Source organism: Bubalus bubalis, chromosome 15 (assembly GCF_019923935.1).
Source record: "Bubalus bubalis isolate 160015118507 breed Murrah chromosome 15, NDDB_SH_1, whole genome shotgun sequence".
Taxonomy (NCBI): Eukaryota; Metazoa; Chordata; class Mammalia; order Artiodactyla; family Bovidae; genus Bubalus; species Bubalus bubalis.
This window is the reverse complement of record NC_059171.1, coordinates 14,731,902-14,746,986: the sequence shown is the minus strand read 5'-3', so window position 1 is coordinate 14,746,986 and position 15,085 is coordinate 14,731,902. Positions and strand designations below refer to the sequence as shown.

Here is a 15,085-nt window from a genome sequence, read left to right as displayed (position 1 = left end):
TCCCTGCCTTTTCTCCCTGCCAACAAAAATGTCACCACTGTAATTCTGGTCTTTTATCTTTCTACCTTAGCAGTAGTATCATACATCACACATCTCAAAGATCACCTTCTCTCTGAAACCTTTTCTTATCTGCAATCCCCTCGCTCTGCTTTTTCTCCACCTCCACTCTCGTTCCATCTTTTTGAGTCAACTCAGGCACAGTTTTTCCCGGGTGCTTTTCCTGACCTGGTTCCTCTTCTCACAGAATGTGTTGCATGTATTCTTCTACAATTTTCTAGCACCCTCTGCTTAACTCCTTTAAAGTTTACCGTTTCTGAATCAAAATTCTGAATCAAAATTATCTGGATTATGTCACCAGTCTTAAAGCTTTTCAAGGGAAAAATCAATGTCCTATGTATGATCTGCCTAGTATACAGCAGAAGCTCAATAAATGCTTTTGAGCTTTTAAAGTGAATTGTGTTTTCTTCATCCTTGTATCCCCACCACCCAGCACATGTGTGGCAGAGTAGCAGCTAGATTGATGCCAGCTAAGTGAAGAGCCTCCAGCAGCAGACTGAATGTGTCACCATAAAATGCATGTAATACCACCATAATAATGTGACAGTATCAGCAGGTGGGGCCTTTGATAGTTAATTAGGTCATGAGGATATAGTCCTCATGAATGGGATTTGTTCCCTTGTAAGAGGGGCACCTTCTATTTTTGCCATGTGAGGCTACTATGAGAAAGTGGCAGTCTATCACCCAGAAGAGGGTCCTCAGCAGAATCTGACCATGTTGGCACCTTGATCTCAGACTTCTAGCCTCCAGACTGCAAGAAGTAAATTTCTGCCATGCATAGGCCACCCTCTCTATGGCACTTTGTTACAGCAGCTGGAGCTAACTAAGACACTTCCTTGCCTCCAGTCTGACTGTATTTCTGTCTACCCAACTAACCATTTCAGATTAATCTTGGCTCACAACATCATCTGGTGGTTAACGATTCCAAGAATGCTTTCATTAGCACCTTAGAACACCTTTGCCTTTCCTCTTCATCTAAGCTGCCAATTCTTCAAAATTGCACGTGCTCCATGATATTATCATCAACATTTTCTTAACCATGGCAAATATCTCCACTATGAACTAAGGCTGTCTGATCTCAGCTGGGTCCCTTGCATTGCTCAGCAACCCTTATATTTATCTTCAACTGACTCCTATCAAATTCCCCACAGCAGCTGCTACAAAGTTTTTCCACTCTCTTTAAGCCCCAGATTCAACCTCTACTCCCCTCATACTCATCAAAAGCTCTCCTCTTCTACATAACTGAGAATATGATATTATGACCATGAGATGACTTGGCTTTCTTCATCCTCAACCCAAAACTTTTCTATCCCTTTATCTACACAATTCTTCTCAGCTCCCATCTCAGTGAAAGAATTGTGCACTCTCCTCTCCAAAGCCAAATTCTCTATCCATACTGTAGCAATTACTGAAGAATATCCTCCAAACTGACCAGGAACTTTGAGACCAGAAAACAAAGCAGGCAATTCCATTAAGTGCAATTATGAAGTTTACTGTGGGTAACCTACACATAGGCAGGAAGGATCAGGCAGATGGGATGATCTGGAGGCATTTGCAGTTGCACTTTGCACCACGGAAAGGGGTACAGGGGATCTAAAGGGGCCAAAGCTAAAAACAGAATCCAACTATCGAGTGAGAAGCACGACCACACCGATGGGGACAGGGGATTTTTTCCCTCCTCAGGGATCTCATGACCAGTAACCATCTGTGTAAGCATAAGGCAGGCTTCCAGTTTTCATACCAGAAGACATGGGTAAACATTGATGGGGAACATATCTAGCTTGGGTGAATTCTTGTCAATTAAGCTAAAGCTCAGCCTCACAGAAAGGGGGGTAGGGGTTAGAACTGTGGACCTAAAATAGAGCTGACAAAATGGACTCAGTGTGGTACAGCCACACACCAACTATCCAGTTTTTTCCTTCTTATTGGCTCCTTCCCTTTATCATATAGGAATGCTTAAATCTTCTCTGTCCCAAAAGTTATTCATATTTCATCATTAGCTAACATTGACTGAGCATTCACAATGTGGCAAGTGCCACTGTGAGCAGTTTGCATACATGCTCAATTGCTTCAGTGTGTCCAGCTCTTTGCAACCCCATGGACTATAAACCACCAGGCTCCTCTGTCCATGGAATATTCCAGCCAAGAATACTGGAGTTGGTTGCCATTTCCTCCTCCAGGGGATCTTCCTGACTCAGGGACTGAACCCACGTCTCCTGCATTTGTAGAAGGGTTCTTTATCAATGGGCCACGTGGGAAGCCTGTAAGCAGTTTATATAGATCATTTTAATTAATTCTGACAATAAACTTCGATGTTCTTGATACTATATTCCCTATTTTACAGACTAGGAAACTAAAGCTAGTAGCATTGAAAAATGTACTCAAGGTCACTTGCTTTTCACTTCCTTATACATGCCCACTTTTCTAAAGAATAATCTAAATTTGATTCTTCTCTCTTATTCCCTTCCTCTCTCCCTGTGTGCATCTACGTCGTGTGTCCAAAAGCTTCATTGCTATACCAATCACAATTTGAGCAGTTCCGTGTCTGTCAGCACAGACAGGGAAATGCATACACACAGACACACATAATACTTACACACCATTAACACTTATTCAATATATATTTGCTGAAATGTTGAAAAACTGAATTATATATAGTTCTCTTATAGTTCTCAAGAGAATAATATTTTTAAAATAAATCAACACTGCCCTTTTTCACTTTCTCAGCTACTATCATCACTTTTATAACTTTTCAAGCTCAAAGGACAAAACAACTAAAGCACCAAGTAGGTTTTCTTGAGTTTGAAAAGCACTCACTGCCTCAGAGTTTCCCTCTAGTTACCTAACCTAATCCCATGGCCCACAGGTTGGTGCAGTTTCCACAGCTTTCAAGAAGACCCTTTTTTTCTTTCTTTTTTTTTTTTGGCTGCACCACTCGGCTTGTGCATCTTAGTTCCCTGATCAGGGATAGAACCCAGGCCATGGCAATGAAAGCATTGAGTCCTAACCACCAGAAGGACATGACTGGGTCCAGAAATAAAGGGCATTCAACAGTATCGGCTGCAACTCCTTCCCCACCAGAAAGGCCAGGCTGACACCAGGTCAACTGAGGAAGCAAACATTTCTTTTATTGAAAAGTGTTTAATTGGACATTTTGAGAATCTAATGTCATGTATGCAGATGCAAATGTTTGAAGAGTTGTTTACAGTGTAGTTTGTGCCAGACAGGCTCCCATGCCAAGCCAGCACACAGCCTCCCATTATTCAGCTAGGCTCAGCTTCTAAAGATGTTTCAGGGCTCTCTGAGTCTTGTAAATTTCCGCATCCAAAGGCTCATCTGTTTTTTCAAGGCAGAGTCATTTTTCCCCTCATGCGTAGACATCAGTCCTTCCCCTGCCAATCCCTGTTACTGCCTGCTCTGGTTCAGAAAAGGCTTTGGAGCTATTATTTAAGAGGCGATTACTCCATCTCTACAAGTTTTAGTAGTTTTGTGAAGACTGACAAAGGGTAAGTCGGACTCTTGATCCCTACTCAGAAACTGGGTCTTAGCTGATGTAATTATTTCAAGAACTGTCTCTGTTATTCACTGACCCAGAAAAACACACTTAGTATTAGCTCAGCTAATAGATTTCCACCTTAACATATCCCCCCTAAAAGGAATCAGTTCTTGATTGGGAGGATAAACAAGGATATACAAGTGGACGCTGGGAAATCCATTCATCTTTAAGAATTGAACCATCCACACTCTGCCTTGAAAATGCAATGCAAAAAGAAAAATTTGTCATTATCACAAATTGTTATGATGCCTTCACTATATTCTCTTCCTATTATCAAACACCTTCTACAGGAAACTTTTTTACATGTTTAAAGTTCTAAGTGGGAAATACATATGAAGAATATTGCTCTTGTATCATGTTAAGGATACCCAATTCAAGAGTAAAATCTGCCATTAGTTTTACATTGTAAAGCTAATAATTTTCTTACGACTTTTTATACAGTGGAGAGCATTGGATAAAACAAATAAGCTTATCAAATTGTAAAGCAACAATAGCCCAGTTTTTAAAAACCCACTTAAAGAAAAAGAAATTATTAGCATTTATTAATGAGTTCATTTATTCATACTACAGACAGTGACTGATTACCTATGCTCAGAGCAACTACAACTGTTTCAGATATACAGAAATAAAGAATATGTCATCCTAGGCCTAGGCCTTAGGAAGCTGGTGAAAGATGAAGGCAAATGACTAGGACACACACAAAATAAGAAACCGATTCTCAAGTATTAACAATAAAGTACAGTTGACCCTTGAACAACATGGGTTTGAACAGTGTGTGTGCACCCATATCTGGATTTCTTTCAATAAATACTGCAGTACTACAGGATCAAATGTTGGTTGAATCTGAGGACTACAGATAGATGGGGCTAACTGTAAAGTTATTCTCAGATTTCTGACTGCTATGGGGTTGGTGCCCCTAATCCCCAAGTTGTTCAAGGGTCAACTGTAATAATAAAGTTGTGCAGGATTATCACAGGAGAGAACAAGGAAGTAATAACAGAGAAGATGGTATTTCAGCTCAGCCTAGCAGGACAGATGAATTTTCACAGTTGTATAGTAGGAAGGGTCTTTCTAGTTAAAGAACAACCGTGAGTAAAGATGTGAACATTTATAACATGTTCTCCAGAACTTACTTATTTTAAAAAGTCTGGGGTATAAAAAGCTGCAATATTATAAAGCAGTAGAGGGAAACTGAAACATACACATGCATACAACAAATGTATTCCCAGTCCCATTTCAGACATAGTGGTTCAGAACCCACAGTTAGGTGGGACCCAGGAATCAGTATCTTTCAAATCTTCCCATGTCAAGATGTGCACCCATGATGCAATCCAATATACACATATAGAATAAGACATGGAGGGGTCTTTCAGGTGTTATGGGCTGAACTCTGCCACACCCCAGTTCATATGCTTAAGCCCTACAACCCAGGGCCTCAGAATGCGATGATATTTGGAGATGGGGACTTTAAAGAGGTAATTAAGTTAAAATGAGAGCACTGGGGGAGGTGGGCTAATATAACCTGATTGAAGAGGAAGTTTGGACATATAGAGACACTGGAGTACACATGAACAGAAAATAAAAAAATGACCATATGAGGAAACAGCAAGAAGATGAACATCTGCAAGCCAAGGAGAGAAGCTTCAGAAGAAACCAAACCTGTTGACACGTTGAGCTTGGACTTTCAACTTCTATAACTATGAGAAAATAAATTTCTACTGCTTAAGCTACACAGTCAGTGGTATTTTGTTATGACAGGCCTAGAGAACTAATTCAGTAAGTGAAGGCACAAGGAATGCACTGAGAAATACATTTTAATGCCAAATCTTTAAGAACTTTAAATGTCACATTAGGAGTTTCTACTTTATTTCACAGATAATTTCTCAAAGTGTAGGTCTTCTGAGAAGGAAAATCATATGATCTGGCCTATGATCCAACTCTTGAAGCAGTGTGGAAGATTAAAAGACTCTGCCTGTCCAAGGCAAGAAACAATAAAGGATATCACTAGAGCCATGATAGAAAGGATTGCTGTTCTTGGTCAGTCACTAAAGTCACATCCAAACATTTGCAACTCCATGAACTGCACCACATCAGATTCCTCTGTCATCTACTATCTCCCAGAATTTGCTCAAATTCATGTCCACTGAGTTGATGATGCTATCTAACCATCTCATCTTCTGTTGCCCTCTTCTCCTCCTGCCCTCAATCTTTCCCAACATCAGTGTCTTTTCCAATGAGTCAGTTCTTAGCATCAGGTGGCCAAAGTATTGACACTTCAGCTTCAGCATCAGTCCTTCCAATGAATATTCAGGGTTGATTTCCTTTAGGATGGACTGGTTTATCTCCTTGAAGTCCAAGGGTCTCTCAAAAGTCTTCTCTGGGACCACAATTCAAAAGCATCAAGAAACTCTTTTCTTTTTGGTATTAGTTCCAGAAGGTATTGTAGGTCTTCACAGGACCGGTCAACTCCAGCTTCTTCAGCATCAGTGATTGGGATATAGACTTGGATTACTGTGATACTGAATGGTTTGCCATGCAAACAAACCAAGATTATTCTGTCATTTTTGAGGTTGCACCCAAGTACTGCCTTTCAGATTCTTCTGTTGACTATGAGGGATACTCCATTTCTTCTAAGGGATTCTTGTCCACAGAGTAGATATAAAGATCATCTGAATTAAATTTTCCTATTCTGTCCACTTTATTTCACTGATTCCTTAGATGTCAATATTCAATCTTGCCATCTTCTGCTTGATCACATCCAATTTACCTTAATTCATGGACCTAACATTCCAGGTTCCTATGCAATGTTGTTCTTTAGAGATTCGGACTTTACTTTCACCACCAGACACATCCACAGCTAACCATCATTTCTGCTTTGGCTCAGCCATTCATTCTTTCTGGAGCTATTAGTAATTGCCCTCTGCTCTTCCCCAGCAGCACGCTGGACACCTTCTGACCTGGTGGGCTCATCTTCCAGTGTCATATCTTTTTGCCTTTTCATACTGTTCACGGGGTTCTCCAGGCAAGAATACTGGAGTAGGCTGCCATTTCTTTCTCCAGTGGACCACATTTTGTCAGAACTCTTCACTATGACCCCATCTGTCCTGGGTAGCCCTGCATGGCATGGCACATGGCTTCATTGAGTTAATTCCCTTTGCCGTGACAAGGCTGTGATCCATGAAGGGGATAGAAAGGACAGGGACAATTAAAAAACAGAAAATTTCAGGTGCTATCAACGGTAGACACAACAGCATTTGGTGACTTAAAATCTGGGAGGATGAGAAATAGGGAAGAGTTAAGGCTAACCTCCCCAGGTTTTGAGCCTGTTTGTACCCTGTATTTCAGATACATCACAGAATCCTTTCTGGGTTTTCTATTTTGGTTAATGGCATCTCAATCTATGAAAAAATCCAGAAAGCATTCTTTGGAATGAAACTGAGTTGAAAACCAAAGAACAGAAAGGGATCCAGTATAGAGATGGAATTCTCTTAAGAACAGAGGAGCTCATTATAGCTACAGGGTACTGAGAGCGCTGTTTTCACTTCTGTCATTACTCCTGACCTTACAGAAAGAAATAAAACTGAACAAACTGACAACCACTCCCCTTAGTGCAGAGAAGCAAGGGTAAAAAGCAAACCACCACCCTAAAATCTACAGAGACAGGCAAATCCAGAGAGTCACAGCCCAGATCTGGCTTATCTGGAGCAGAAGCCACTGAACCCATAAAATGTAGGAATACCTGAATAGTAATTCTAACAATGCTGGAGACTGAATACTGGCTACCCTGGGAGTGAGGAACTCCTAAGGTCACAGTCTCAGGGAAGGAGGGGAGTGATTTCCAACAATCTGGGGTAACCACAGGACAGCTATTACAAAAAGGCAAAGACAGAAGAGAAAGTACCAGTGAAAAAAATAATAATGACAGTAGCTAGTACTGACTGAGAAGGCCTTTCCTAAATGCTTACATTTCTTAACCCTACAGCAAATCTATAGGATAATGCACTGGTTTTCTATTGCTGGCTGTAACAAATGACCACAAATTGGTGGCTTAAACAAAACAAATGCTTATAGTTCTGTAGGTCAGAAATCCAACACTGGACTTACCAGCTAAAATCAACGTGTTGGCAGGGCTGCATTTCTTCTGGGGGCTCTAGGGAAGGATCTTTGCCTTTACCAGATCCTAGTGGCCATTAACATGCCACTTAATTAAAGGGTTATTGGCCTCTTGTAAGATTTAATCATAAAATAGTTTTATATTGTAGACTCTCCTATTACATTTTAAGTATTGTTTGAGCTCCACAGATATTCTCTAGAGACTTCATGACCGTGCCTACTGCATGGTAGGGATGCAGTAGGGATGGTAGCACAGCTGGCGGTAAGGAGCCTTTTCATCACTGCCTCTCTCCCGATCTTGGTTTTCTTGACCTTCAAATATCATCTGCTTTATTCTTATTTTTACATGATGAACATGGTGGGAGTGGAGGAGACATACTGTAACACATCAAGGTTCCCAGGCAAGCAAGATTCCAGAACAATGGATAGAGCAGTGGGCTGAATTTCAGAAGGCCTGGAGTGCTTGCCAGTTACAGGATCTGAGACAAACTACAGCCTCTTTCATATCAAGATTTTTAGTTTATAAAAGAAAGATAATAGTGCCTGGCTGCACATGCTTCTGAGGGCTCATGTAACAATCAAATGTAAAAATTCTTTCTCATATATAAGGTTCTATGCTAATATATCCTTTTTGCCAAGCAAGTCTAATGCCATGACCCTAAGAGAACACTACATCAATCTTTTTCTTTGTTAGCAACTATTTCTCATAGAATTCATTAAATGTTCTGAAAATTCCTTCTAATTATTACCCTTCTCATTTTATCTTACTCTGTTATTCTTCTCTTAGTTCAAAGTCTTCCAATACTTTATCTGCAGAATAAGAACAAACCCTCTACACAGTACCTCTAAACAATCACCTGTTTGTCTCTTCCTAACAAGTTGAATTAAGAGACACTTGCTCCTTGGAAGAAAAGCTATGACCAACCTAGAAAGCATATTAAAAAGCAGAGACATTACTTTGTCAACAAAGGTCCGGCTAGTCAAAGCTATGGTTTTTCCAGTAGTCATGTATGGATGTGAGAGTAGGACTATAAAGAAAGCTGAGCACCAAAGAACTGATGCTTTTGAACTGTGGTGTTGGAGAAGACTCTTGAGAGCCCCTAGGACTGCAAAGAGATCCAACCAGTCCATCCTAAAGGAAATCAGATCAGATCAGTTGTTCAGTCGTGTCTGACTCTTTGCGACCCCATGAATCGCAGCACGCCAGGCCTCCCTGTCCATCACCAACTCCCGGAGTTCACTCAGACTCACGTCCATCGAGTCAGTGATGCCATCCAGCCATCTCATTCTCTGTCGTCCCCTTCTTCTCTTGACCCAATCCCTCCCAGCATCAGAGTCTTTTCCAATGAGTCAACTCTTCACATGAGGTGGCCAAAGTACTGGAGTTTCAGCTTCAGCATCATTCCTTCCAAAGAAATCCCAGGGCTGATCTCCTTCAGAATGGACTGGTTGGATCTCCTTGCAGTCCAAGGGACTCTCAAGAGGCTTCTCCAACACCACAGTTCAAAAGCATCAATTCTTCGGTGCTCAGCTTTCTTCACAGTCCAACTCTCACATCCATATATGACCACAGGAAAAACCATAGCCTTGACTAGACGGACCTTTGTTGGCAAAGTAATGTCTCTGCTTTTGAATATGCTATCTAGGTTGGTCATAACTTTCCTTCCAAGGAGTAAGCGTCTTTTAATTTCATGGCTGCAGTCACCATCTGCAGTGATTTTGGAGCCCCGAAAAATAAAGTCTGACACTGTTTCCACTGTTTCCCCATCTATTTGCCATGAAGTGATGGGACCAGATGCCATGATCTTCATTTTCTGAATGTTGAGCTTTAAGCCCACTTTTTCACTCTCCTCTTTCACTTTCATCAAGAGGCTTTTGAGTTCCTCTTCACTTTCTGCCATAAGGGTGGTGTCATCTGCATATCTGAGGTTATTGATATTTCTCCCAGCAATCTTGATTCCAGCTTGTGTTTCTTCCAGTCCAGCGTTTCTCATGATGTACTCTGTATATAAGTTAAATAAGCAGGGTGACAATATACAGCCTTGACGTACTCCTTTTCCTATTTGGAACCAGTCTGTTGTTCCATGTCCAGTTCTAACTGTTGCTTCCTGACCTGCATACAGGTTTCTCAAGAGGCAGGTCAGGTGGTCTGGTATTCCCATCTCTTTCAGAATTTTCCACAGTTGATTGTGATCCACACAGTCAAAGGCTTTGGCATAGTCAATGAAGCAGAAATAGATGTTTTTCTGGAACTCTCTTGCTTTTTCCATGATCCAGCGGATGTTGGCAATTTGATCTCTGGTTCCTCTGCCTTTTCTAAAACCAGCTTGAACATCAGGAAGTTCACGGTTCACATATTGCTGAAGCCTGGCTTGGAGAATTTTGAGCATTACTTTACTAGCGTGTGAGATGATAATTTTTAATAACCCCTGACTGTTTGTGTATCTTTTTTTTTCAGTAGGACTTACATAAGAATTAGAGTTCTAAGAAACTCACCTGAAATATAAGCATCATTAGTAAAGTCTAATGTGTTTTTTCCTTCTTTTTACATGATTTATTGAATTGATTTGTCTATTTAGACTGCGGATCTGTCATAAAATTTGACCGGTCCTGGCTATATGATGTCACAGTACAACTATAGTCACTAGTCAAGAGTATACAGCAAGGATCTCCCGTGGATATTTCTACATGTTCTCACATCCGTGAGTTGTCTCTACTCACTGTCTTCCTCCCCAAACCTCTTCCTCATCTGATGTTTATTGCCCTCCTTAGTGGCATCTGCATCCGCCTACGTAAGCAATACCGAAACCTCAGAATTATTGTCAACCTTACTTCCCATATCCAGCGAGTCATTAAACCCTGTTCTCCCTATCTGCTGATAATCTCTCAAACCTATGCTAGTTTAGACCCTTATCCTATTTCCTTTGGACTATAGCACCAGCATCCTTCATTTTCCTCTGGCCTCCCAGCTTTCCATCTCTAGTTTCCCCAAAATATTATTGCTGGAGTTATTTTCTAGAGAAAGTCCAATTAAAGCACTCCTCCTATTAAGAATTAGCTTTAAAACTCTTAAATAAAAATTTCTAGGCTGTGATAAAGTTGAAATAACATGACATTCAAGGACCTTCTTTCTCTGGCCCCAACCTCACAAGACCCACCCAATCCATGTCTCTCCCTGGCAGTGCCATGCTCAAACTGCCTCCTTTTCTTTGCCCATCCTGTTCTCTGTTCTCAGAACACTTTTCTCCCTTCTTTTGGCCTTTAGGCTTCAAAATCCAGTTCAAAATTCACCTGCTCTGTGAAGTCTTCCTAAATTCTGACCAAACCTCTCTCCTGGGAGAATAAGTGGCCACTACTTCCACATTACCCTGTGCTGCAATTATTTGTGGATGGCTCACTTCCCTCCATAAACTTGGTATCTCATTCATCTTTATCTGGCACACAGTACACACTCAATAAATGGTTACTGAAAGTAACACACACAGAATAAAATAATAACTAAAGAAAAATTCCACAGAAGCACACCAGTCCTTCATGTTAGCTGCAATAAAGAAACAGGGCCCAAGAATAAAGGAAAGGACTAATAATCTGATGTAGCAAACACATGAATGGGTTGTTTGTTTTAAAAAACCTAAGTGGTTTAGGGAGGGCAGGGGGAGAAGAAAGTACATTTTAAAGCTCTAGCTCCAGGGCAAGTAATAAAAATTGTTGCTTTAATGTTTTTTTCATAATATTGTGAGCAATGGGAAGGTCTATTCCATCACACCAGCCTTCAGGGCAGAAAGTTTCAGCCTCCTGAGCTAAATCAAACTGGCATCACTCTTAGTTTTTCAAGCAACTGCAACTGGTCTCTGCCTTCTATGAAACTTGACTGACAAAGAAGAAACAAAATAATTTACCACTTACTTTATGGGCCTCTCTTTTCCTCTTGTCAATTAATTATAAGAGTTCTGGAAACTCATCCTGCATTCCTGCCCCTAGATTACAGCAAGGTAGGCATTGTACTTTGCATTAGGAGTTGTCACTCTTATAAAGAAGGAGGTTGGGAGGTAGCAACTTATCAAGGATCAGAAGCTAGCCCAAGAAACAACATTGTATTCAGTTTGATGTCCGTAGGTGCCACTCACCCATATATCTCTTGATGTGATTGATCCTTTTTATACTCCCTGGATTATTAAATCTGAGCACATTTAACATTAGGATGTATGTGCACCTATGTAAAAATGTGAGTCTTCCAGAGTAGCAATGGAACTCAATAATTTTCAAAATGCTATACCAATTCTCTGTAATTCAGTCTCAGTTATCCCCCTCCTGAGCTCCCATTCTAAACACCCTATCCACAATGCCCCAAAGTTTAATATATATCCTGGAACACACACAGAGACCACATTCTCCAATGTTACACAGATTTTCCTAGCAGGGATTGTCTACATTTCTGGGAGAAACCCTGCCTCCATCTGTCTGTGTTTTGAATACCTGACCTTCCCATTTTCAAAGCACTGTTTCTATTTTTGGAAGGTGGAATAGGGATTACAAGGTATGCAGCACTTAAGTTTATAGCAAGGCTGAAATGGGGCAATACAAGTAAAAAGGTTAAATGTAACAGTGCTTGGTGAGTGGTCATTGCCCCATAAATATCATCTCTGTTACATTCCATGTTGGAATCACATGTGACCCAACAACTGGATCTTTGAGAACAGAGTCACAAAAAGTTGTTTTGTTTTGTTTTGTTTTCCACCAAGCACCACATCTGACTTCACTTTTCCCAAGAGACTTGAAAGAACAGAAGTAGGTAACATTAATTTTATTTTACTTAACACGTTTGGGACTTTGTGAAATGTAGCATGCAAGAAATATTTTAGTATGTATGAAAAATGACTTTTTAAGTGCCTTTTAAAAATCTCTAAGGTCCTTCCATTTCCAAAATGTTGTGATCTATGATAACTAATCTCAAATGCAGGCAAATTAATAGTGATAATTCCCTAGATATATTGAAAATACCTGGCATTGTCAGGCTGGGTGCATTGAAAACAAGTTAGACCCAGGATGGGGAGCCTGTGGCAATGCACAAGACAGTTTTGCCCTCCTTTCTCCCCTCCTGCCCAGAGTCTATAATTCTCATCTTAAACTCCCAGGTCCTTTTGCAGCAGATGTGAAGAAGATGAGGAATGAGTTATAATTTGCAGATAAGACAGTGGGGCCAAGATTCTACAGAATCGCAAGCAGAGCAGTTGAAGTGAGTTAAGCTTTCATAAAATCATCTGCAATTTCACCTTTTACCTACTAAAAGAGAATCCTGAAGTCTACCTCAGGAAGGGGCCCTACCGAACCTCCTGCATTTCTAAGATTAAGAAACAGACCTAAAGAGATAAAAGAACAAGTCTAAAGTCATCCAGGTTTTCTGAAACCCAGGCCTGTAAACCTGGAACTGAAGCAGTGACCAATTGAATTAAAGCAGTCTCCACCTGTGTCACTTCCCAAGTATCTGCACACAGATAAATGTCTCTCTTTTCCTCTCTGAACTATAGTCAGCCTTCTTTAGTCACCCACAAACCAGCCAGCACCTGTCTTGGGAAAGCAAGCAAGATCCTCCACAATCCTGAATTCAAAGAAATGTCTGGTTTTACAAATTACTAAAGGCAGAGTCACATGGTACTGCCTTCAGATTCACTCTTATCTTTCATAAATACATTAAAAATATTATAAAGTACACAATAAATGTAAAAATATATATATATATTATAGTGACACTGATTCTGCAAAGTCAGAAAATAAAATACAAGCACAAAAAAACAAAAAACAAAAAACAGAAGCCTAGATGTACTCCACTTTAAGCAACGCATAAAGGGAAATCTCCCTAAAATGGAAAATGAAGGGGTGCTTCTGTGGATTATTTTAATACAGCATAGAACTTTTAAACAGCCACAATCAGAATGACTGCGTTTATGAGTGCAACATCTATACAGCTTTTGGAAAACTACCAGAAGATAAGAGTTGTAAGCCTCTGTCTCCACTGCCTCCACGTTGTGTGTATTTATATCCATTCATGTATTCCTTCATTCAGCTCTATTTCAAGAGTATTCATTCACTGACGTTAATTCACCAGTTCTCCTCCATAGGAACTCACTTTTTTGCTCAATTCTTCACTGACTACTACTGAAAGAAGTGAAGTCGCTCAGTCGTGTCCCATTCTTTGCGACCCCATGGTCTGCAGCCTACCAGGCTCCTTCATCCATGGGATTTTCCAGGCAAGAGTACTGGAGTGGGGTGCCATTTCCTTCTCCGGGGGATCTTCCCAACCCAGGAATCGAACCTGGGTCTCCCGCATTGCGGGCAGATGCTTTACCGTCTGAACCACACTGAGGACCTGACAAGTCCAACAGGGGCTCTGTCCCGTGGAACTTAAGAGCCGGCGTGGAGCCTAGAATTGCACACCAAAAATGAAAGTACAAGATAAAAGGTGAAAAGAACCACAAAGGACCTCCCGATAAGGGTTAACTAGGAATTGCTTCCAGATGCGGGCGAGGGAAGCATCTTGGCAGCTTGGGTCCGGAGCACCCCCTCCAGCGTCCCGGGACGAGAGGGAAAAGGAGCCATGATGCCTGGCTCCTGCCCTCTGCGCCCAGCATCCTCCTCCATCCCGGCGCCCTCATTCGATTTCCTCATTACTGGGCCTTTGCTACCGAAGCCACAGACCAGACCGGTCTCCCGGCGGCTTCCCCACCCCGTATGTCAGTCGCTCCCACGAACGAGCTACTCGGAAAGTTCCCCTCACTCTGGGGTCGGCCACCCGCCTCGGCTCGCCCGCCCGGAGGAGCCAGGCCCAGCCGTTGGCTGACGGGGGCTGGCGGGCGGCGCACGCACCTGGTCGGCCGCTGGAGCTATGGCGGCGGCGGTGGCCGTGCTCAGGGCCAGGTTCAGAGCCCAGACTTCAAGTGGCGGCGGCCATACCCGCGACGCGGCCCCCGGACCTGGTCCTGGCAGCTGCCGGGTTTCCTGCGGCGAGAAGGCGGGGCGCAGCGGCCAGGGACTCCGGGCGCCCGCGGGCGGGCGGGGGCCAAGCGCCGCCTCCACGACGCCCGACGACGGCCTCGCTGCGACTCAAGCGACCTGAGGGCGCGGGCTACCGGCTGTCACCTCACCTTCTGGATCTGCTCCACAGTGTCCTGGGCCCCCGCAGTCTTGCGTCTTTATTTGGAGTCCTTCGGCCAGAACGTCGTTCTCAGGCCTCGCGGGTGCCCACGGCCTTGGACCTCGGAGCCACGAGGGAGTTTCAAGAGCTCAAGTGACCCAAGGGCCTACCTGAGATGTGACTTCAGGTGGCCAAAGGGCTCACCCGAGGTGTCGTATGCTTGCAGG

General features: G+C 42.3%; 1 protein-coding gene across 1 annotated transcript in view; it reads right to left on the bottom strand.

Annotated features, from left to right (window-relative positions):
* CPQ (carboxypeptidase Q) overlaps nt 1–14,826 on the bottom strand; it is a 573,403-nt gene extending 558,577 nt beyond the window's left edge. The window contains exon 1 of the mRNA XM_025265059.3: nt 14,591–14,826. The gene's annotated coding sequence lies outside the window, so the exon portion shown is untranslated. The remainder of the gene's footprint in view (nt 1–14,590) is intronic.
* Between the last annotated feature and the right edge of the window lie 259 nt (nt 14,827–15,085).